The sequence below is a fragment of the Meriones unguiculatus genome, chromosome 10 (genome assembly GCF_030254825.1).
Source record: "Meriones unguiculatus strain TT.TT164.6M chromosome 10, Bangor_MerUng_6.1, whole genome shotgun sequence".
Lineage (NCBI taxonomy): Eukaryota > Metazoa > Chordata > Mammalia > Rodentia > Muridae > Meriones > Meriones unguiculatus.
In genome coordinates this window covers 14,726,305-14,751,965 of record NC_083358.1, presented here as the reverse complement: position 1 = coordinate 14,751,965, position 25,661 = coordinate 14,726,305, and the positions used below count along the sequence as shown (strand labels likewise).

At 39.8% G+C, this 25,661-nt stretch overlaps 1 long non-coding RNA gene across 4 annotated transcripts in view; it reads right to left on the bottom strand.

Annotated features, from left to right (window-relative positions):
• The window catches only part of LOC132656806 (uncharacterized), a 62,970-nt gene extending 49,873 nt beyond the window's left edge, over positions 1 to 13,097 (bottom strand). For all 4 annotated transcript variants that reach the window (XR_009594542.1, XR_009594540.1, XR_009594539.1 and 1 more), the window contains exon 1: positions 12,917 to 13,097. This is a non-coding gene — a long non-coding RNA (uncharacterized LOC132656806). The remainder of the gene's footprint in view (positions 1 to 12,916) is intronic.
• Positions 13,098 to 25,661: the final 12,564 nt, after the last annotated feature.

The following is a 25,661-nucleotide window of genomic DNA, read 5'->3' as shown; positions in this document are numbered from 1 at the left end:
GACAAAAGGCAAAGTAACATCAGGAAAGCTTTGATTTGATCATTGTTGATACATTGCTTCACAATATTATGCTAAAATATGTATTTCTGTTTAAATCAGAAGAGTTCTTTTGATGTTGTTGTTTTTGAATTTGGAAATAGTTACTATTCATCATCAGATACAGGCATATGAAACACTGTCTATCAAATGAATATCTCTTAAGTGTGTCAATAGTGAATGAACAGAAAAGCAGGAGACTGAATGGCTAACCATGACTAGAGAAGCAAAGAAGCAAAGAAGGTGAGTTAGAAGTTAGAGCAGGAGCCAGGATGCAGCCTGGGGACCAGAGAAGCTTGGAGAAGGCAGACAGATAAGTGTGGGAATGGGAAGGGTTAAGTATGATTGTCAGTCATGGGCTCCAGATTCAGCTATCAAATCACTGGAGTGTGAAAGTGGGTCATTGACTCTTGGATCACACGGAGATGGGCTAACCAGAGGCTCTGTAGCTGAAGTCTCATTTCTCCTCAGAGAAAAAGTAAGCAAAGTTAGCCCAGGAACACAGCAGCCAGAGGACAAAGGTTGAGTAACTCGGCTCTCCTTATGAAAGTTTAGGAGTTTGTTGATCCATGCAAATTCACGGGACCCCACAGGTATTGCTAAGTGCAGGTTATCAAGGAAAGCTGGTGTGCCCTGAGAAAGTCTCTCTACCAATTTTAGAAAGAGAAAAGTAAGAGTGTGGAGTTAAGGATAGAGGAGACAGAAACTCAGGTTATGTGACAGTATGTGAGAGGAGGGATCAGAAAAAAATGAATAATGGGATGCCGTATGTATCTCTGTTGATTAATACTTTTAAACCTGGGTTTGCTGCTTAATAAAGCTCTGAAACCTAATTTATTTCCTATGTAACTTATCTCTTGCTGCCTAACAAACAACTCCAGAATTTAGTGGGTTACCCTGTGGCCGTTCAGAGCAGGCTTGACTGATGAGTTTGCACAAGTGTCTGGGGAAACTGTCTTGTTGGCTGGAAGTTAGAGGATCTAGAACATTCTCAACTTGGATGAATGAGTGTTCCACATGTTTATATAATAAGCAAGATACTGTAAAAATGCACTGTCTTTTTTTTTTTTTCAAAATTATTTGCATCTGATTTGCTACTTTTGCATTGGCTAAAGCCACAGGAGGCTAGAGGAGAATACTGTTGGTAGCAGATTTATCTGGACATTGGTAGCTAGGCAGCATGAGTTTGCCTTACACTATAGAAAAGAAACTTATGGGAAGTCAATGTAAAACAAAATGGAATATATATAGCAATGTGGGGAAATGCCTAATAATTCCCAAGGCTTAAAGAGGGGCTGCCAGTAATTGTTTAACCCAAGTTTGATTCCCAGTATTCAAGGGTAGCTCACAACTGTCTGTAACTCCAGTTCCAGGGGATCTGACACTGTCTTTTGGCCTCTGTGGGCATCAGAACATGGGTATCAGAACATGCAGGTAAACACTCATACACATGAAAATAAAAATAAAAAAATAAATATTTAACAAAAAAGAGAGATTCTCATGTGGGCATTAAGAAAGATACACACCTACATCCCTTAACAATAGTTATACATGTGGTTTTGTTCCTTTTGAGGTTATAGTGTTCAAAAAATATAATCTTATGCCTCTGAATTTAAAAATCAAATGAAATTTTAAAATTAAGTGAAAAGAAACCAGAGGCATTATTTTTCTTATCACTATTAAAGAACCTTTTAAGAACCTTTATTAAGAACCTTTATTAAGAACCTTTTAAGTATAGGGAGAAAAGAAAGAAATGCTCGTAAGATTTAAAGTCAACGGTCCCAGGGTTTAAGGTATATGTTTGACCTTAAGTGTGGTTCATTACACTCGAATAATCTTGCAGGGTAGCTCTGTACAGGCTGTGTGGGCAGCAGTTTGGTCGCTTGTGTTGAAGTTCTTGGCACAGTCAGTAAGGGTGTTAAAAGCCTTTCTCTTCCCTCTCCTTGTCGTCCATCCACCCTTGCTCATGAAGCCACTGTAGAAGAGCCCCGATGATTAACCGAACCACGGAGACAGTCAGTCCACCCTAGTTTTGGGAATTGTAGGAATTCTGAAAATTCTGGAAAGTCTATAACTCTCCATATTTTGGTATCTAGAATAAGAGACACGACCATCTTTCCCCCCCTGTCATTTTCCATAATTATATATTTCTCATTTTCTCAATTATCACACTGCACACATTTCCTTCAGTGAGCACTGCTCTTGAGCACCCCGATTCTTTTAAGCCTGTACAACTCTCTGACTTATTATTTCGCTGTATTAATTTAAAACATTTTCTAATTATGGAACCTTTCCGATGTACAAGTTTGCATCCCGAGGAGAGCTCCTTTAATTAGAAATTAGCGGGTCAATCATTTTGAAGTTTCTCATTGCCTGTGACCAAATTTCTTTCTCAAAATATCTGTTGGTAGTTTTCACTATCAGTTACAAAAACACAGTGCCCTCTTCGGTCATGAGTATTCTCTTATTTTGTTGTATTTTCATGATAAGAATAAATCAATTACTTATGCAAGCCATAGTCAGCACTCAGAAAGCTGACCCACCAGAAGGCCTAGCTCACTACTGGGCATTAGACAGCTCCGTAAAAATCTTAGTGAAATTTTTAGCATCCTGTGTTCACAAGACTTCATGTAATTACTCATAATTATGTTTAAGTGTTCTTTGTTGTGGGTTTTTCTGCATCGTCTTTCCCCCCTTCTCTCTCCCCTGTTATTTCTCTTCATCTATGTTATCCTTTTGTTTCTCCTATCAGTTTCTAGTTTCACATTCTATTTTATAATTACTATGTTCTAAATTCTTTTATATAATTCTTTGGGGAAGTGCCCTAGATTAAGCAAACTAAATTATTAGTTTCCAGGTCTTCAGATTCCCACAATTGTACTCACTAACGCAGTAGAAGGGGAGAGGCAGGATCCTAAGACAAAGGCAGATCTGCACAGACCTTCCACTATTTCTGAGTGTGTTCATTTTCTTATGATTTCTCCTATTTTTCTATTTTCTCTCACTCTTCAAAGATAAAAAAAAAATTGATCAGACTTTTAAATCTATCTCTATTTCTATCTATGTATCAATGTATCTCTCTCTCTATCTTTCCACCTATCATGTACATAGTCAGATATATGAAATATATGTATCTGAATATATATGTGAGTACTATCAGTTTTCTCCCTGCCGTGTGGCTGTGCTGGCCTTGTCAGCTGATGGGATAGTTTCTCCCACATTGATAAGAAGCTCTAATTTTTTTTTTTTTAATCATGAGTGGCACCAAACTCCAGAATGACTGTGCGTGGAAGATAAATGCTCTCACCCTCACTTTGTTTTATTGGCAACAATTAAGCTGATGTAAAAATATATCCATGCTGCCTCTGTGTGCACACCACACTCCAGTATTCATAATTGCTCCCCGTGTGTAATGGCCTAGATGTTAATTTTAGATAGTTGGAATGGCAAGTCATATATTTTTAAACCACGGAGTCATTTTTAATTAATGTCTATTTGTTTTAATTTTGAAGCTCTGTTGAAATAATCAATAATAGAAGTTGAAAGTACAAGCTGCAGCAACAAAGTTGCATGAGTCCTTCTTGCTGGCTGTAAATTACTTGTGGAATCTTTATGATTTTTAAAAAAATATTAATAATAGGCAGAATATTATTTAAAGTATTCTATTAAATTTGCCTCTGGCTTCTTCCCACAAGGGGCCGATGTTGCAGTTCTATTTCATTTCCTATGAAGGTAAGGGACAGGGTAATTTGAAAAATCAACTCAAAGGGAAATATAGCTGTGCCACTAATGTATACTGAGGCTCTGCTTGAGATCTGTAGGTGTTAATTAAAGTGGGACCCGTTGGGATGGTTCCAGTGCTTCCTTTTGCTACAATGAGCTGCCCAGTTCCACACTGTCAGACCTGGAGCAGGTAGATCAGTTGACAAGGGCCTTTCTAAGAACAGCAGCGGGGTTGGAAGGGGGAAAGGGAGCCAAGAACATGAAACTAAGCCATGTAAAGAGCAAACAGAGCAGGAAGGAGTGTGGGGCAGGAGGATGCCGAGCTCCCAGGATAGGAGAAGCCTGGATGAGAGGAACGGATGCAGTGGCCTGGCTGTACCTACCAGTAAGCTGAAAACGCAAGATGGGGTCAGGGATGGAGAGAAAGATAAAGAGTTCTGTCTGTTTTGTTGTTGTTGTTGTTGTTGTTGTTGTTGTTGTTGTTCTGTTGTGACAGGGTATCAGGGTATCATGTACCAGGCGCTAATCTGTAACTCATTGTAAAACTGAAGATACCCTGGAACTCCTGATCCTTCTGCCTCAGTTTCCAAATTGCTTGGATTGCAGGCTGGCACTGAAACACTGCTTTCCAGAGAGATCTTACAGGGAGAAGAACTGGTAATATTAAAATCCAGCGTCTGCTTTTGGAATGGTGGTGATTGAAATAAGATAAAAGCAAGATCTTTGCAAGTAAGGAAGACAGTCACAGAACAACAATGTGCACGGAAATATTGGAATTAAATGTCATGTTTGGGGCAGGAGAGATGACTCAGGCTTTAAGAGCTCTATTACTCTTGCAGAGAACCTGATAGAAGGCTGAAAACAACCCACAGCTTCAACTCCAGGAAACAGCCAAAGCCTCTGCACTCCCATGCACACACTCACACACCAACACACACATTCACACGATTAAAAATAAAATAAATGTTGTAAAATGTCATGTTTACTGGTGAAAATAAAACCATTAAGCCAAGTCCAAAATATTAATAAATTAAGAAAGACCAAAAACAAAACAAAAACAAATACAGGATGATTTTAAATCATAAGTGAGGGTTTTAAAGGAGGTGTGAGGATGAAAATTTGAAATCTCCGTTCAAGAAAATTATGATTTAGCTGGGTGCAGTGGCACACACCTGGAATCCCAGCACTAGGAGAGGCAGAGGAAGGCAGGTCTCCATGAGTTCAAAGCCAGTCCAGTCTACAAAGTGAGTCCAGGACAGCTAAGTCTACACAGAGGAAGCCTCTCATGAGAAACAAACAAACAAACAAAAAAAGATTAATATATTCAAATATTTGAGGGCTCATGAGTTTATATGTAACCCAAATGAAAACTATATTTCTCAACTAGAAGATAGAAGAACTTTCTTTCATAGAAAAAAAATAATTTAAGTATTTGGTTTTGGCTGTTTTATTATTATCATTTATTACAATTTATTCAATTTGTATCCTGGCTGTGGCCCTCTCCGTCATCTCCTCCCAATCCCCCCCACACACCTTCTTCTTCCCCTGTGCCCCTCCTAGTCCACTGATAGGGGAGGTCCTCCTCCCCTTCTGTCTGACCCTAGCCTATCAGGTCTCTTCAGGACTGGCTGCATTGTCTTCCTCTGTGGCCTGGCAAGGCTGCACAGCCCAGGGGAAGGTGATCAGAGGCTGCCACTGAGTTCATGCCAGAGAAAGTCCCTGCTCCCCTTACTAGGTACCCCACTTGGAGAATGAGTCTATGGGCTACTTCTGAGCCAGAGTTTTATCCTTTCCATTTTTTAAACAGGATTATTTGTTTCCTTGATTTCTGGGGTTTTATTGTTGTTGTTCTTTATATATCTTGGATATTAGCCTTCTATAAGATGTGTAGTTGGTAAAAATCTTTTCCCATTCTGTGGTTGCCACTTTTTCTAAATGATGATGTCCTTTGCCATACCGGAGCTTTTCTGTTTCATGAGTTCTCATTTATTAATTGCTGTCTTAGAACCCATGAAGCCTACTCCACATCAGGGAATACATGTCTGGAACTATAAGCCTGGTCAAAAACCTACTATCTTAAGGGAGAATTTAATACTGTTGTTTAGTTAAAGAAAAGGTAATCAAACTGCCTTCTAAATACTTACATATATTTCCATATAGCACTACTGCTCTCATCCTTTGCCACAGAAGATATTTTTGTTTTGTTTTTCCTGTGAACAATGATTAAGGCAGAGATTCATAACTGCCAATATGTTGAGAATAAGAGATCGTTGTGTGCTCAGCCTTAAAGGGGGCTTCACTAACAAACACTTCAATGCCTGGGGATCACCTCAGAAGCAGGAAGAATAGAAAAGCCTGAGGGTGGAGATGAACGGAGTTGAATGATATTTAACACTGTCTTCTTGATATGTCATGGCTATTGAAACAATGAGCACAGTAACTATGACCACTTACACACACACACACACACACACACACACACAGTAGGAGCAGGGCTATTTGAGAAAAAGAAGGGTCCAGGCAGGCACCAATGAGGCAGATATAAGAGAAGATGATAAGGGGGGGGGTGAACACAATCAAAACACATTGTACAGATGCATGAAATTATCAAAAATAAAAATAATTAAACAAGGAATGGAAATAAAAGAATATTTATAGATATGGACATATGTCTGGAAATAATGATAAACTGCATTATGTGATAATATTTTTATTACTTAATGTGACTTAGAAGACATGGTAGACTAAGGAAAAAACAGAATTTAAAGGAGATGGCCATGATGTTTTCCATTTTTTAGGCTCAAATACACAGACAATGTTACTGATGAATTATTCTCATTGCAAGGTTTTAGGATGCTATGACACAGTCCTCATGAGACTGTCACTACACACAGATGTGGCTTCTTGATATTTTTATCTATTTTCACACTGTGTGTATTATCATATTCTGGATGTGATTCTCAGTTGCTTTATTTTAAAGACTAACATTTTAGCCCTTCCATTTTAATAGATGATAATTTCACATAAAAGGAAGTATAGAAATTTGGAAAAAAAAAATCCCTATCCTTAAAATTGAGCCAAGCCTAATATTAAAAGCTGCAGAGAGCCAGGCAGTGGTGGCATACAACTTTAATTCCAGCTCTTGGGAAGCAGAGGCAGATGGATCTCTGTGAGTTTGAGGCCAGTCTGGTCTATAGAGTGAGTTTCAGGAAAGCCAAGGCTACACAGAGAAGCCCTGTCTCAAAAACAAACAAACATACAAATAAAAAGAACTAAAATCTGTAGAGACTGTTCAGAGCTGACATCTCTGACTCCTTGAAGGAGCACCACTGCTCCTAAATAGACTAGACAGCTGCCATAGAGCACACCTGGAAACCAGGGCCAGCAGGGCTCTGCAAGAGAGAGCTGCGAAGATGTGGTCAACGTGTCACGAAAAACACAGGGCAGAAAACGCTAGACAACAGAACCTCTCGGTCCAACAGCACTAAAACATAAAGAGAATATAGTTCCACAGAAGCTTCCGGTTAAAGAACGGTTAATAGGTACTTTCCTTATGGTTGTTCCCAAACGTTATATAGCAATTTCCTCTGAGATGAAATATACTATCTTTGAGGGAAGCTCTTTAAGACTCAAGAAGCCAACAACACACAAATCTTAGAAAGTCTCTAAAACTAGACTCATGAGGTTCCTCCCCTTCCAAGGTGATATGAGCAGAAAGTTGGCTAAGAAGTAAGACTCCAGATTGTGGAACTGCCCTCAAATCATACAGAGAGCCCCAGGGTTGCGGATTTCATGAGTCCTCACCGATACTGAGGTGGGATTTTCACGACTCAGTTGCCGTTGCGTCTTCCATGCACCTGTAAGCAACGCTTCATCATACTCTTCTAAGTAACCCCAATGACCAAATGTTAGATTTTGGCGGTATTATCACAAGCCTCTAGCTAGGAACCAAGTGCTCAAACACATGAGCCTCGGAGGGATGGGTCACATTGAGAGCAAAACAGATGTTCTGATTCAAAACCGAAACAATTTTAAAAGAGAGAGAACACTAGAACTTTGCCATGGTGGCACCGGCAGTAATCCCAGCACTCCATGTGCTAAGGAAGGAAAAAAAAATCATGATTTGTAGGTACCAAGGGCTACCTGTTGAGTTAACGTCTGGACTGTCAAAAAGAAGATCTTGTGAGAGAGAAAGAGAGACAGGTGACTTTTGTGCTAAAAAGTATACACTTACAATGTAATTGTTATTACTAGACAGACAAAAGTAGAGAAACGGAACTATCCAAAAAGTGATCGGAGAGGAAATGGAAAACTAAGTATTTATTAGGAAACAAAAGATTTCACTGTGTCAACGATGTTTCCTTTTTTTAGAAAAAGCAGTACTTTCAAATCACATGTTCTTTGGAAGTCCATTAAAACAGAGGGAGGTGCCCAGTTGGCTGTGATGAGAAACTGGGCTCCGGATGACAGCAACCCCTTACCCTTTTATGGTTGCCCCAGGACAATCTTTCCTCTTAAGACCAATATATAAAATAATCAACTACACATATTTGTCACAAACAACCCTAATACAATAAACAGGATACGTATCTTCAAGCTCTCCCCACTATGCATTTTCATCTTTCTTGTCTGTGATGGAGCATACAGTCTACCACATTCGATGAATTATCACCCACTGCCTGCTCACTGCAAAAGACTATAGTTAGCATCTCCTATCTACTCCTTTAATGCATCCTTTTCCAGCTCCCTCTTGAAGATTGCATGTTCATGTGATTTTGAAAAAAAACAAACAAAAAAATTGTACCTAACTAGCAACTACACTATTCCCTCCATTTCACCTTAGGCTTCCTCTACCCTCCATCACTTCTGTAGGAAGGAGGGAATTGTTCTATAACAATACCAGCACTTGCTGGTTAGTGAGCTCTCTCTCATACACTGTTGGGGAGAGTGTTAACTGGTATAATCATGGTAGAACACTGGTGAACTGGCTCTTCTAAAGCTGGATACACCCACAGCCTCTGACTCAGAGTTGCCACTTCTAGCGGTACATGCATGTGTGTCTTCATAAGAGCTAATTAGTGCAGCCCAAATTAAATAAGCAAACCAAACATGCACAAGCAGTAGAACGAGCAAATAAACTATCACATGTTCATTTAAGAGAAATCTGTCCCAAAATGAGAATAAACACAACACAAACGCGTACTGTTTGCAGTAACGAGGATTAATTACACAAACATACTGTTGAATGAGGGAAGCCAGATGGTCCCTTCCCCAAATCTGGCAAAACTCATGTGTGCTACGAGAAGTTGAGGGTCTGATGACTTAGCCTCTGCACTGGGAGGAGTCCCACCCAAATCCCTGTTGGGCATTCTGCGTCTTCATCTGACCGACCATTAATCACACTGGAGCTGTTTGTCAGAAGTCACTGAACTGTCTGTTTAATGTTTGTGCACTTTTCTGTATGCACATTATGCTTCATAATATTCCCCTCCCCAAAAAGGGAACAAATCAATTTAATTAATCACATTAACAAAATAATGAAGAAAATAATAAAATCATCACACCACTGATGCAGAAAAAGCAATTTATAAAATTGAGCCTTAATGAAAATTTTCTTAGCAAAGCTGCAATAAAACAGAACTTCATTAGTCTGATAGAGAACATCTATTAGAAATCTTTTAAGGAGACTCAAATTTCCCTGTGAAATAGTGAGAGCTTTCCCCTGAGATCAGAAAGCAAAGCTAGCTGCTATCACCTAACAAACATCTCATTTCTGGCATTTCTGAACACCCTAACTGGTTAGTCTTTATAAGGCAAGCTTAGAAAGTCATTTGCCTCAGATGGGTTGGTAGACTGCCACAAAATAATTTAGATATAAATTATATAATTAACATGAGCATTTAACAAACATATTAGGGAGATAACATGTGTAACGTTTCGTTTTATTTTTAGATGTGCACATTTTAAGATTAAAAATATCAGAGAGGGTGGAGGGATGGCTCAGTGGAAAACGTGCTTGTCACCTAAATGTGAAGACAAGGGTTTGGATCCCTAGAAACCATGTAAATATGATATGGGTGTGGCAGCCCTCCTGTAATTCTAGTGCTGGCACAGACCAAGGGGCCCCCTGAAACAAGATGGGCAGCTTCTAGGCTAGTGGAATCCGTGAGCTCCTGATTTGGTGAGTCACCCTCCCTCAATACATAAGAGTAAAGAGGGACTGGGGAAGACATCCAATGTCAACTTGCACATGTGTTCAAACATATATGCACACATGCGTACACATATGTACACATAATCACATGCACATATGGCACATGCCCGTGCAAAAACATCGTGGAAACAAAAATATAAAAACTCAGATATCGATCCACTACAGAACTATTGGACAACCATGTCTGAGTCAGAGTTGTCTAGAAAAAGAGAACTGATAGAATGTGTGTGTTTGGGGGGGGATTTATTAGAACGGTTTACGGGCTGTGGTCCTGTGGATCTGACAATGACTGTCTACTAACAGGAAGTCCAAGAATCCAGTAGTTGTTCAGTCCACAAGACTGGATGATCTTCAGTGTATGCCAGAATCCCAAAGAAGTAAGTTCTAATGGTAGTGAAGGAATGAACTTGCCAGCCAGAGTAAGAGCAAGCAGGCCAAGAGAGAGAGAGCTTCTTTCTTCCGTGCCTTCTATATAGGCTGCCATCAGAAGATGTGGCCCAGACTAAAGCTGGATTTTCCCACCTCAAAAGATGTGGATTAAAAGTGGATCTTCACACTTCAAGTGATTTAATTAAGAAACAATCCCTCTTTGGGATGCCTGGGTTTTATGTAACCCAAGATGTAGACAAATTAACAACCAAGAGTAGCCATCACAACACTGTAACAGCCTGGCCTGGTGCTTTGTGTTGAATTGTTAACTATTTTGCCCCCTGAGGTCTGCTTCCTGTCTTTTACTAGCAGACATTCACCTACCCCAAAATGACATTTGCGATCCTTGTCTCCAAAATACCCCTGGCTGGCTGAATAAACGCCTACACAGCTGGGCAGGGCGGAAGTTAGGGAGTGTGGTTAAGTTTCTCATGCTTGGAGGAGTAGAAGATCACAGAAAGGAGGGGGAGATTGGTACGGGAGGACAAAGAAGCAGAGCTGCCATGGGGTAGCTTGGAGAGGAGCACACAGCCGGATGGGCATGGATGGTGGAAAGCAGCCCAGATACCAAGCATGTGCAAGTGTTTATGGATTCTGGATAGGGAATAGCCCGGATAGAAATGAGGAGAGCAATTAGCAAAAAAATATGGGACTGGGAGATAAAGAGTACTTTAGGAGGTTAGCATTTGCTCTGCCCCAGGTGAAATAAGGCTTATTAAAATACAACAGGTGTCTGTGTCTTTTATTGATTATGTTAACAGGCTAGATAATACCACCATAATATTTACAGGCTTCAATAATAAACATTATTAGCCATTTTTTAAAACATTTTCCACAACACAACACCAAAGATTGTAACAAATAAATATGTTTTTTTCTTAGTTTGTTTTTAAAGTCACTTTAGTCCTCTGACTGTACTCATGTATAGGGTGCGGGTGATAATCAGATACTTGCAGAGTGATCATCAGATTAATGACGATAAACTAGATATCTCTCCTTAAGTGTCCATTGTTTTTCTGTGTTGGCAACCTATGAACCTCTAATTCAGTGATTCTCAACCTATGGGTTGTGACACTTTGGGGGGTCGAATGACCAATGACCCCTTCACAGCGGTTACCTAAGACCATTGAAAACCACAGATATTTACATTACAACCCTTAACAGTAGCAAAATTACATTTACAAGGTAGCAAAGAAAATAATTTATGGTTGGAGTCACTGCAACATGAGGAACTATATTAAATCATTAGGAAGGTTGAGAACCACTGCTCTAAAAAAATCCATAAATGTTTTTAATGTACTAATTCACTACAGAGAGATAGAGATAGAGAGAGAGAAAGAGAGAGAGAGAGAGCACGCTAGGGACAGAGGAAGGTAGAGAAAATGAGGATACTAGGAATAACTTCATGATCTGGTAGTACTATTATTAGACCTGGGACTTCATGTTGACTTTTCAAATATCTATACAAATTCAAATTCTCAACAATGTGTGATAGATTTCCTTTCTCTGCATTTTCACCAGAATTGGCTTTTTCTGTGAAAAAATTATACATACATACATACATACATACATACATATATATGAGACTCATACATATATAAATTCTCTTTCACTTTTTCTTCTTTCTAATTAAAGATGCCTGGTAGAACTTCTTGTAATTGTTTGCATTCTTTTTATTATTGTCATTAATATCTACTCATCATATGTTAATGCGGCTCATGTATGTGATAGGACTATGATGCCTCTGGCTTCCTTAGATTCTCAGGTTGCTCTGTGCATAGTCAGGTTCCTTTGTAGTTTTGTATCAATAATATATTATCACAAAGGTAGGGATTATTTTCCCTACCGTTGTGAAAAGTGACACTGATATTTTGATGGACTTGGCACTGAATCTGTATATTGTGTGAAATAACAAGGACCTTTCCGTGATATATTAGTTCTTCTAAACCATGTGTAGAGGGCTGAAGAAATAACAGTATTTAAGGAGCACTTTAAAGAGTTGGGTACAGCTCAGTGGTAGGAACCTTATCTAGTTGTGAGAACCTAGATTTCATCCTAAGCACCAGAAAAATTAAAAATAAAAAAGAAGTAAATAGAAAACAAGCAAAAATGTTCTACTCCAAAGCCACCAGAGCCTCTAACCCTGCTAATTAATACATTTTGTGCAATCCTCACATAATTTTATTCAGAGTTTAGAAATGGTTCATAGCTCTTGTCATTCTAATTTAGAAGTAGTAAAATACAGCTTGTTTTTTCGCAGATACTATGTGACTTTTAGCTTCTCATAAAACATCACGTTTTCCATTTTAGGAAGAACAAAAGGGTCTATCATAATTGGCAACATTCAAAACAATGGTTCTCAGATCCTAAAACAAATTTAAAGATCTCAATTCTCTGCCTGAGGATCACCACTGCAGAACCGGCAGGAAGAGAGGCTTATCTGGCCGCCATCTGGCTGATTGAGAACACCCGGATTCCTTCGTAGTTATCCTTAATGGCTGGAAACTTAGTTACCTGTTGATCGTGCTTGTCCTCAGCAGGGCTCTGAGCTTGTCTGGTGGCAGGCACTGCGTTGGGAGTCAAGGAGAGAGTTATGAGTGTAGGCTTGCTGGGGTCCTACCTCTGCCCGTCTTTTCCCTATTGTTCTTTCCACTCTCGCTTGTATTTCATTTTTCCATACAGACGCTCCATGAAAACAGAGAGTATTGTTTAGACACCCACACCCCTACCAAGCGTCTTTGTTTTGCTTCCAGATCAAATAAAGTATTCTGATTTGGTTGCCGCTAAAGATAAAAAGGAATTATCAGAGATATAAAGAGACTTGTTTACCCCAAATTAAAAGTACAATGGAACAAGCGCTGCTTTGTTTTATAGGTAATTTGTGACTAAACACACACCACAATAATGTAGTTTAGAGATGGCTCCTACAGACCACACTATTATGTCTCAGAAATAGAATTTTTCTGAAATGTATTTTATTCTTACACTAAACATTATTTATAATTGCAGTATATGCTGATCTGCAATTCTTTCTTTTAAACACTGGATGGGAAAGCTCTATAGTACGCAGTGGACAGAGGCCCAACAAGTGCTGTATCTTCCGGTTGTTGTACTAAATAATTGCATCTTTAAAGAAATGGATTTATACATTTTTGTACATGTATCCATTTATAAAGTATCTGTGCGCAGTTTAGGCTTCTAAAGGATGACAGACAATAAGTCATTGCCCCTAAATATGTTTTTGAATAGTGCAATAAAAAATCACCAAGTGTTCCAAATAGATAAGAACTTTGCTGACATTTATTGCCATGTTATATGTAATAGTGCCTTTATAGACAGAAGAGGACCCATTTGCGGGTAGTTTTGATTCTTACAAGGCTGCTTTAACTTCCCTTTCAGGGGCTGGAGAGATGGCTCACTGGTTAGAAGCCTTTGTTGTACTTGTAGAGGACCTGCATTTGTTTCCCAGCACCCACAATGAGCCGCTCACAACTACGTCCAAGTCCATTTTCAAGGGATCCAACGCTCTCTCTTCTGAACGATGTGGGTAGCTACACACACACACACACACACACACACACACACACACACACACTGGATAGGGGCTCTATCCAGTAAGAGGAAACTGTATAACCAAGCAGCCAGTCATGTGAATATTTGCGTATCTCTTGAATATCATGCCTGTATGCATTACCTACTGGATTGAGCCATTGAGACATCCTTCTCTGACACCACATCCAACGAAACAGCCACCGTGATTGACATCATCCTACTTCTCTATTTTTAACCATTGCACGCTGAAACCAGAAATGGTAACTTTTCCATAATCAAGAAAGAAAAAAAAAAACAATACATGACTTGAAGGTTTTAAATATTATGGGTGTAATGCAGCTTGCTGTCAGCACACATCATTCCATAATATAAACACTTTCTTTTTCAAACTAAGTTGTCCTTTATCTTATCAATCATGTGGCTATTGTGATATTAAGGGTGGCATTTACCCCTAGCAATCTTCTAATCATATTTTACCACCCCCTACAATCTCATTCACATCTTTTTATTTAAAATTATATGAAGAGTACTTTTCTCCCTGAAACTCATTTTAACAACAAAAAATCTAGGATACATCATTGTCTCAAGAAAGAAAGAAAGAAAGAAAGAAAGAAAGAAAGAAAGAAAGAAAGAAAGAAAGAAAGAAAGAAAGAAAGAAAGACCCATACTTATGAGCAGATTGTGGGCTGGAGAGATGGTTTTAGCAGCTAAGAGCACTTGCTGCTCTTTGAGAAGACCTGGTTTGGGTTCCCAATGCCCACACATAATCATCTGTAATTCCAGTTCCGATGGACCCAACACCCTTCTCACATCTGCAGACAACAGGCATGCGTGTGGTGCACAGGTATGCATGCAGGTAAAATGGGAATACATATAAAAAGATAAAGTGAATGAGTCTGTAAAGGACAGATAGTGTTCAATATTTGATACATTTCATCCATGTGGCATCTATGTACAGGTCTCTTGTTTTGCTGGCCTCTCTCCTGTGATCAGGGTGAAGAGACTGAATGAACACACAATACAGTCGACAGTGCCCTGATTGCACGTGAAAGCAGAGCTGCGGGAGCCTCTGTCTACAGCATGATCTACCCTGGTACCAACCCTCAGCTACAATGTGAGGCAGCAACTGTTTGAGGCGGTCAAACAACTATCTAATTAGCAGGTACCCCAAACTGATCTGAGCTCAACCTGTGATTGACAGGTTTCTCTAATGCTTGACTTTGCTTATAACTCAGGACCAAGGTGAGAAAACCCTTCCCCAATCCAATAACTTAAAATAAAATGCAGCACCATCCAATTAATATGAAGTCCCACTGTCTTTAGTCTGCCTGCACTTTCTCTACAACAGCCACCGATCAGGACATCACACCTGAAAGCTTTATCTATGAAGCATTCTGTGTCTTCTCCTTGCTCTGGAATCTCTGCTAAGTGTGATGAGTTGGTGGCCAGTTGTCCTGCTTCCGTAAACTGTAAAGTATTTGTAATGCTTGCTGTCACCTGGGTTAGCTTCATTTCTTGCAGCAGAGTAGGGAGAATAATGGCTCTTATGTGCTTGTCACATAGGAAGATTTCAGTGTGAGTGTCACATGAGAAGAGACAGATTCTGCTGTTGTTGTTTTCAGTGGCTGCTTCTTGCCAAGAACATGGTTTTATTCCTGTTTGCTTTTCAACAATGGTATCTTCCCTCACAGTGCAAATTCTTAAGTATCTGTTCAGGGGCAACTGGATTCCTTAATTTCTTACTCAGAGCCAACTGTTTCACTGTAAGAATGAATCATCGCTCACTTGAAAATATAAACTCTTAACTGCTCCAGTTTTTTGAAACTCCGTGAGCGCCTACATAACATGACAAATGGAAGATTCCACACCTGACTTCACAGAGCAGGTGGCACACTGCAGTCAAAACAGGAACACTAAAAATATCACGTAAAATTACCTTCAGGCTGTTTTCATAAGGTGTATGTGAAATATAGATGAATTTCATGTTTAAATGTGGGTCCCATCCCTAAGACATCTCATTTATATTCAAGTATTCAAAAATCTAAAACAACAACAAAACATTCTGAAATCCAAAACACTTATAGTCCCATTCTGTAGAGACAGAGAAAGTGAGATCTGGACCAACCATGGTGTAGGAAAAGAAGCCTAAAGGAGCATAGTGATAGTTAGATATGCGCATATAATATGATGAGAGGAGGTAAATAATAAAGGTTTAAACAGGAAGGAAAGGGAGAAAATGGGAGACACAAGGTGGCTAAGAAAAACAAAGGATGCAAGCTCACACCATATGGAAACCTACTACTTTGTATTAGGAAGGAGTTGGAATGGAGTTGCTCTACATGAGGAGATGAAGCGGTCCCAGAATCCATGGATTACCAAGCAAAAATCCAGTGCCCAATGATGTACCTCATAAGTTATTGATCATGAAGGTCTACAACACAAGCTATCAACATAGTCTTGACTGCTCATCGGATCTAGATGGAAAGACCCTATTGGGGAAGAAAGCGCACACCTCCGTTGCAAGGCATGGAGAAATCTAAACTGGTACTGGACTGGAATCTTTCTCCTTGCTTCTGGGCTTCTAGTGCTGTGTGGCCACTGAAGGAGAGAAGAATCAGCCACGGTCTGACTGGGTGATGGACTTTAGTGCGGCAATGTCAGCCTGCCAGGCAAAATGTGCCCTTATCTAATAGTGCCACGTCTATTATGGCGATAACAAAGCACTTTCTGATTGAATTTGAAGCCTGCCCCACAGGAAGGAATTCATACCTGGTCATAAGTGCATTGCTGGGAGAAACACGGGCCCTAAGGGCAACACATTGATGTTATTTTGCTGGTTGTATATGCTGTCAAATTGATTTCCAAACATTTGTCTTTAGAACTATATACACTGTGTTCAACTTTGCTCAGAGACGCTTCTGTGCGTAATAAACACCAGTGAATGCTACTCAAGGTGTTGAGAATAAATGCTCATTGAATGTTCAGCCCTAAACAAGACATCTGTTCAGGGAACATGGCAGAAGGAGGGGAGGAAAGAATGTAAAACCTGGATGAGGGGGAGGAGGACTGTGAAACACTATTTAGGTTCAAGATGAGAATGTGTATTGTAGAACTCTACCTGTTGCCAGGGAGCTATAAGCAATCAACAGACATTGAAGGAAGGAAGGAGAGTCACTGCCTTCAGTGATGTAGCCACTGGTGAATTTCCCATGCTCCTGTGGGTGTCTCCACACCCATGCTCACATTAAACAGTATTGTTTAAACTCAGAAACAAATGAGCATGAAAGTGCAATGGGACTTTTATGAAAAGAGGGACAAAAAAGGATAAGGAGGGTGAATATGACCAGAATGCACCCTAAACACGTATGAAATAGTCAAGAAAGAATAAATTGCAAAGAGTTGGTTCTTTATTACTAGCTTATGATTTTACATCTAATGTTGTACATGGATCCCACATCAGCATGAATACCAGTAGGTCAGTAGTTGAAAAGGAATAAATTAATGAGTTGTTCTCAGTTTGTATGAATACGAATTCTCTCAAGAAAAACTTAAGAAATAATTTTCCAGGAACTTCAACTGTCTTTGCTCATCTGATTTACAATGTACATACTACAACTTCAGAAGCTTTAAAAAGCGGTACTTTTTCTTGGAAAATCTAATCCCAAGAAAACGAAGGTAAGGAGAAAGAGAAGCAAGAAATGATGGGAATTAGTGAAGAGGTTGTAGGTTACACAGATGGGCACTGCCTCACTAAAGAACCATCATGTCTGTGAGCCACAGAGGACAATCTCTGACTGTACTGCAAGTCCCCGTACAACATTGAAAGGTCAGAGGACAGAGAGAGTGATACACTTGCCAGCTTGCTCTCAAACCTGCCCCTCTGGTAGTTAAATCTTCCTAATTCTGCCTTGTGCCACCTGAGCCCAGTGTCCCCTGAAGAAGCCACATGCTGCACAGTCCGTGTGCATGCCACTTCATGCCTGCTTAAAAGCAGAGCGAAGAGCCATAGCTTGGGTGGGTCCATCAGTGCGGGATGGCCCATCAGTGCGAGGACCCTGGGTGGGTCCTCGCACTGCTGGAACATTGGTGTGTCCAAGCCAGCATCCTCTCTATCACCAGGTTCCAGGTGCAGCTCTCTCTCAGAGGAGTGCAAGGTAGCCCACACTGCCACTAGATGATGTGGCTGTAGGCAGAGCCACTTGGAGGTTGTGGGGGTGGGAGGGTTAGAAAATTGTGGCAACAGATTAAAGGCAACATAATCCTTGAGAGAGAGAGAGAGAATTCTGCAAAAAGTGGGGAGAAAAAGCTATGTGTTGTAAAATTTATGTTGCTGGAATAAATAGCCACCTGCTATTCTAACACAGAGAGCAAATAAAATCACAATATTTAATAATGTTAGCTCCCAAATCATTTGTCTTCAGCCGGTGTGAGTCTTGAGAAGCAACAGTGAAAATTAAATTAATCTACCCCCTGGGATTACGGATTGAGTTAGGCTGCCCAGGACTAAGACAAATATAAAGAAAGCATAAAACATAGTTTTATGCCTGAAAGCAGTTATTTTGAGGGAAAAGATCAATATTGCTTTTGATGTGAAAACATATTCCTACACACATAACAAGCAAAGAAGCATTAATTCAAGGAAAACCCACACTTCGTGGAATGCCACAATGTTTTGGAGGGTGACTATCTATGGCAAGAAAAATGATAGTTTCATTGCTGGGGGATGTAGCTCAGTGGCAGTGCTTAAGCTATACGCACATGGTCCTAGGTTCAATGTTCAGGTTTGGCACACACACACACACACACACACACACACACACACACACACAAAACAACAAGAACAAGCTGTCAAACAAAGACCTGGAAACATTAAGTTGAAAGTGCTTTGCAGTATCTTAAGGGGCTGGAGAGATAGCTCAGTGGTTAAGAGTGTGTATTGCTTTTGCAAAAGATCTGAGTTCAGTTCCCAGCATCCATTTCAGGAAGTTCATAACTGAACCTCAAGGGGATCCAATGCCCTCTTCTGGCCTCTGAGAGTACCTGTATTCATGTGCACATACCCCGACACAGACACATGTGTACATACACATAATAAAAAGAAAGTTAAAAAATAAAAATTTTCAGCATCAAGTGTTAATTACATGAAATAAAATGTTATTACTTTAATTAATATGTATTCATGTCATAAGGATATAGACAATTTTAATTCTGAAGTAATTCTCTAACATGTCTACATGCCAGCGTCTGGGTTATGAATAAAGCATCTCTTCAGGGCACACATGATATTATGACTCTAATCATTAAAAATGGCCCTGAAGCATATTAATGTGATAAAATTAAAACTAATCCATGAGAGATATGTAAACATTGGGAAACTGAATTACTTTGCCCTCTGGGTTCCTGTGAGTATCAAGCCCAGGAAGAATACTGCTTGTATTCAATACTCTTTTGGATATAAAACTGCGCTATTACAACCTCTGCCATCTTCCATGGCTCCTCAAGTAGGATCTTCCCCTTTCTCAATCCTGATGGGGTAGTCTTCCTTGTTTATTTCAGAGTAAAACATTTCTAGAGATTATACCACTTGCCAATCTTTTATCCCTGCTCATCCCCAACCTGAATGATTATTCTGGTGAACAAATGAATGTATGCATGCATGAATTAATGATTGGCTGAGTGTGGCTTGTGATATAATGGGAACCACAGTGGACCTGAAGTTAAAAGGTAGATTTGAAATGCCTAGCATGAGACTCCCACCATTTGATGTTTGAGCCTTAGACCTTTATGTAATACAAATATTCGCCATAATAACTAGGACACAGAAACAATTGTCAAAACAAGAGTCTATAATGCAAAGAGCTTTAATGGAGGTAAAAATGTGTTTTCCTGCTTCCCTGCTATAGGAACATAGGAATTCTAGTCTAATGTGGCAGTTACAGAGTTGGGAACTCAGCTCTGTTGTTCTTGTCATTGTAACAGTTCTTACAGAGACAGTCATGACTTTCTGGTGTGGGTACCCATTGTCTAATCTGCTGTATTCACATTTTCAGTAGCACCAAAGAAAAAAGAGGAGAGGAAGCCATTCTTCCTTTTAACTGTATAACCATCCTTGAATGAGAACTGCCCAACACTGGCTCACAAAAGCCATTTTCACATTTCCAATGTGTGTCTGTGTGTGTGTGTGTGTGTGTGTGTAATTTGTTTGTTAAACCTGGCCTTCATTAAAATTTAAATTGCAGGTGCTGAAGCGATGGCTCAGTGGTTAAGCACACTTGCTGCTATTGCAAAGGATCTGGATTCAGTTCCCAGCACCCCAGTTCAATTGCTCCTATCTGCACTATTTCCAGCTCCAGGGAAATCTGCCATCATCCGTTGGCCTCTGAGAGTAGCTGCATACATGTAGTACACACATTTACACACACGCACAAACAGAGAGAGACAGACAGACAGAGAAGAGATAGAGACAGAGATACACACATATACATAAATCAAATTAAATCTAAAATGACATAACTCAAAATTAAGCATGTTATATCAAAATAACACAGCAGAAACTCAGAATTTTCCCTTCATAATTACACGATTCCCTTTGATTGTTATCTGTGTGAAGTTAATCATTTCTATCATGAAGACATGAAAACCTGATGGAATGTATGTTGGTAGCTTGAACTCAGTCATGTTGCCTGTGTTTATATCATAAACACCCGCAAACAACATTGGGGTGAAGGCTGTACTTTACTCTTTGGTTGATTGTCTAGATTGAGAGTTGAAAGTCTTTAAGCTGAAAATGTTTTTGAAATATAGTTTTTTTAAAATTTTTAATCATGTATACATGTGTACACCTAATTCTCAGAGATCATTCGGAAGAGGGGAGCAGAAAGATTGTAAGAGTCAGAAGACAAGGACTCCTGCTCTGAGAACAGGAGTTATTCAACCTAAGCTCATGAAAGGAACCAACCTGAATGAATATATATTTTTAAATGCCACTTGTTGTCTCTAGTAATCAAAGAACTCTCTCACTGTGAATGGTGGCCTGTAGGCTACGGAGCAGTTTCTAAAACTTCCAACTTGCTGATGTGGTCAGCTGTGCAACAAATTCTTCTAGTCATGAGAGAGGCTGTACCTAGGGCATCTCAACAACATGGCTTACAAAGCAACGCCTGCAAGTGACCAAATCCCTTGACATGTCAATGGAAATGGTGGGAATGTCCTGTTGGCAATGACGTCACCATTAGAAGAGCTACAGGCACTCAGTGTCGTCTGAGTGTGGATGGGAGCACGTGAATCCAGGTGCCACAGAGGCCACAGGAGGCAAGAGAGTTACGCGTAGATACAAGTCACGTGCATCCCAACATGGATGATGGGAACCAAACTCAGGTTCTCTGCAAGAATAGTAGGTAAATCCTAACCACTAAGCAATCTCTCCAGCCCCAAGAGTCATTCATTCATTCATTCATTCATTCATTCATTCATGTGTTTTGCAGTTTTGAGCATTATTGAGAGAGTCAAGGAAGTGCATGTGAAGCCATTACATACACTTGCAAAGCTCAGGACCCTTATCAGTACATCTTCTACCTGGAATGTTTACTTAATTTTAAAAAAGAAGGATTAATGATGCAAATTAAACCCAAATGCTTCCTTACAGTCTATCGGAAGATTCCCTGCCTCAGCTTCTACCAACTGGTTCATTTCATGGCTTAGCTCATGGCTCCTCCAGTTTCAAAGCTGGCCAATAATATTCCCATTTATGCTGACTCACTATCACAGTTTGAATATCTTCTGCAGCATGAGCTGGGACCCAGTAAGCAGTCTCCTTTTCTCAAAGTCTGCTGTGCTTTACCATAATCTCGTCACAAAGCACAGTATTTACCCCATCATTGTAGGTCTTTCCCACAGCAGCTGGATGGATGAGGTAAGAGCTGGGAGCACTTGGAGACATTTTAGAATCCTTCCTTCTTCCAAGGGAAAATCTCATTCTCTCTTGTACATAGCTGATATTTTTATTTTGAGAGCATACGGTGGTCATGGAGCTAAAAGCAACTTAATTTGACTAAACTTACAGATTCTATAAGGCTTAACTTACAGTAGAACTCTATAATCATATTTAAATATAAAAGACAGTGGGGTATGTTTGGCCAGTTGAAGTTTGGAACCCAGGGTGAAGGTTTATTCTTGATGCTCTTTGATTGGACAACTTTCTCTAAATCGCCCTGAATGCTTAGTGAGCCCATTTACAGGGAAGGTACGTAAGACAGACCCACTTCCTTTCTATCTGCAAAAGAAATGCCCATTGAACCATGTTTTTCGTATTATCTGGAGTAGATATTCCTTGTTGTCTCCTTTTCTCTGTCTCTCTGTCTTCTCCCCTCCTTCCTTCCCATCTTTCTTATACAACTAGCACACTTAGAAATGTACATTAAAATCAAAGCCACCAGAAGCTTAGTAAAGGAAACCAGTACACACCCTCTGAACAAGATCCAGGCAGACTTGTATTTAAAGTCATCTGTTTCCCATAATCCATTTACAAATCATTCGGCAGCTTTGTAAGAAAATGAGAAGGTAATTGTCACAAATTCAACTCCTTGTGCATCCCAGCCTTTTAGAGAGCTGACCTATGCATCTTTCAGCAAAGGTACAACTTTTGATTCGGGTCTCTTTAAATAAAAGAAGCAGTATTTTGGCATCACTGGTTAACAATGACCTATCACATATACAGAAATGAGACAATAACCACCAGGCTGGATTTTTCACAATGTCTGCAGAAAGAGTAGATGACACACAAAGACTCCCTTCATCTGTCATTTCAAATACCCAAGATGTCACTTCTATTTTTTACCTCACTTTTTTTTAAACAAGGATGATGAAAATGGATCTTAAAGATTCTGAAGGGAAATCCTACCGATACATAGAAAACACACATGCCTCGAGATCATAAGAGTTATTTATTCTTAGTTCTTTGTTTCATGGGCCATCGCATGAGGCCGTAAAGACCATTTATACTCCCAGAATCCCCTGCTGCCTGGAAACCAGACAATACTTGCATTGCCTACCTCCTGTTCCTCACTCCAAACAAGGAAAAGAAAATAAAAAAAGTCCAAGAACAGCAGGAAAGATTGAACTGATAGAAGCAGCAACAGCAAAACAGAGCAAGCGTGGTGCTCAGAGATACCCCCCCAACTCCCAATGGCATTCGCCTGGAAAACACTTTTGTTAGTGGTGCTTGATCTTGGTAAAGAAATGGGGTCATACCATTATAGATCTCTTGTTGACAATGGGAAATGGAAGAAGAAATAAGAGAAAAGAGAGAAACAAAGGCAGATGCAGAGAGAAAATATAGTAAATGGGTGCTAGCCAACAAAGTCTGTGCTCTCTGCTTGTAATATCAGCATCTGCATTGTTTTCTTAGCCTCTTCACACACACAATACATGTAAAATATTTATTCATATATATATATATATATTTTATGCTAGAGAGCTGTGATTAGAAAATTTCATTTTAATAAGCCCACAAGAGAAACATCGTGAGACCACATATTCCCGAGAAACGAAAGATAACCAACATTAAATTTAGACCTGATCTCTTAGAAGCTTCACTACCCACAAGCCCCCATGCTCGAGGACAATGGCTGATCCACCTGCAGCCTTCTCTCTGAGAGGGGGAAAGCTAGATACAGACATTTGCTGCATAGCTGACCACATCAGCAAGTTGGAAATTTTAGAAACTGCTCCGTAGCCTACAGGCCACCATTCAAAGTGAGAGAGTTCTCTGATTACTAGAGACAACGAGTGGCCTTTAAATATATATATTCATTCAGGTTGGTTCCTTTCATGAGCTTAGGTTGAATAACCAGAAAATGGTGTTCAGGAGTCCCATACCCACTGAATCCACTGGGCGTCAATGATAATATCCTATCACCTTGGGCACTGCAAGAAGCAAATGATGTGTTCTCTGTCAATGACTATTGTTCCGGCAGCCAGTGTTTCACTCTGCTATTTTGCTCTTTCCCAGAGTCAACTGAGAACTATATTGTTCAAATTCCCTTTTTTCCAAAGGCTACAGATCTGATTTGTTTTATGTCAACTGAAATTCATTCCCCTAGAATTTTTTTTTAATATTTTATTTTTACTTTAGCTTGCAAGGTGATGGGTTTTCATGTGGAATTTCCATACATATTTCATTTTGGTCAATTCCATTCCCCTATTCCCTCTCATCCCGTGAGATTTTGAAAAAGGCAGGAAGCCCGTGCTTCACCTTGCCATATCCTCTCATCAGATCTGAGGAGCAAAGGCCTGAGATGGTAGATGCAAGATAGTGTCTTCCACAGGGACTTTCCCTGGTCATTCATCTCAGTGATCACTAGCAGGAACATCCTTCCACCTTATCTTTGTGTCACCAGTACTTTCCTGACACTTGGGACCAGAACTCCAGTGATAATTCCAGAAAAATAATATTTAGCTTCTGAGCATCTGGTGGCTTCTTTAGCCTTCCCAACAACATTTAAACACCCAATTCTCTCTTTCTCTTTCCTTTTTTTTTTTTTTTTTTTTTTTTTACAAATATCTAAGGTGGTATTGCTATTTCTAGATGACATACCTCTGACCTGGTAACTCAGACAATGAGCAAAGACACATTGATATTTCAACCCTTAGTATATCTTTAGTAGGAAATAAAAGTCTAACCTGCAAATAGCCAGGTTATCTGACTGAAGCAGACTAGCCTGGTTTATCAGACTTTGTGTGTGTGTGTGTGTGTGTGTGTTTACATGTGTGCCAAAAAATCAACCGCATGTGCTCCTTAGAAGCTATCTGAAGCTATCTGCCTTGCTTTTTGAGACAGTGTCTCTTTTTGACCTTGGATTTACGAAGAAAAAAGGCTTTAAAATATATAAAATAAAATTAAGAGTCAAGTAAGACAGAGGCAATTTACTACATGGCGAATTTCTTCAACTTCTACACATGCTCACCAAACCATTGTCTACACAGCAGGAGAGCAAGTGCTGACCTTGTATCATAACATAAACACCATCACAAGAAATCAATATTAATTACCTTGTACTGATCATGCATTGTAAACTATAAACATGATTTATTTCATGTTACCAAGTTGCCAAAACAAAGCAATTTAGTCAGTAGAGAATGGGTGCCTGTTTCAGAAGGTTTGCTTGCAAAGAAGCAAGTGTATAAGTTCTGGTCTCTAGCGTAACAAGTGTTGTATAAAGAGAGAAGAAATGCAATCTACTTCTCAAGATAGTAAGGAAATGACGTTGTCAGATTACCGAGGCTAGCTCATGAGCCAACATGCCTCATAATTTGTTACCAAGATATTTCGGGTTTGATTCAATTGCCCACCTTGTTCTTCGCATCCAACAATCTAATCCAGTTGTTTATAAAGAAACCATGAGGTCATAATGCACAAGGAATCATTACTGCAGTGTCAGCCACCCTGCAATGCTAAGGAGACCATGACGCAAGGGAGGGTGAGGGACCACACGGATAGGGAGAGTCGGACACCAGGGGGTTGGTAACCCTGCTTTAAACTTTAAAAATGAAATGGTGAGAGAGTTCCTCCCGCCAGAAGCACTGAATCAGAGTCGGCCTTTTAACAAGATCCCAGATGATTCATTGGCAAATTAAATTTTGAGAAGCTTGGACCCTTGATTCATTGGCAATTACCAGTTGCACTCTTGGAAGAACAAAAGAAGGAGAT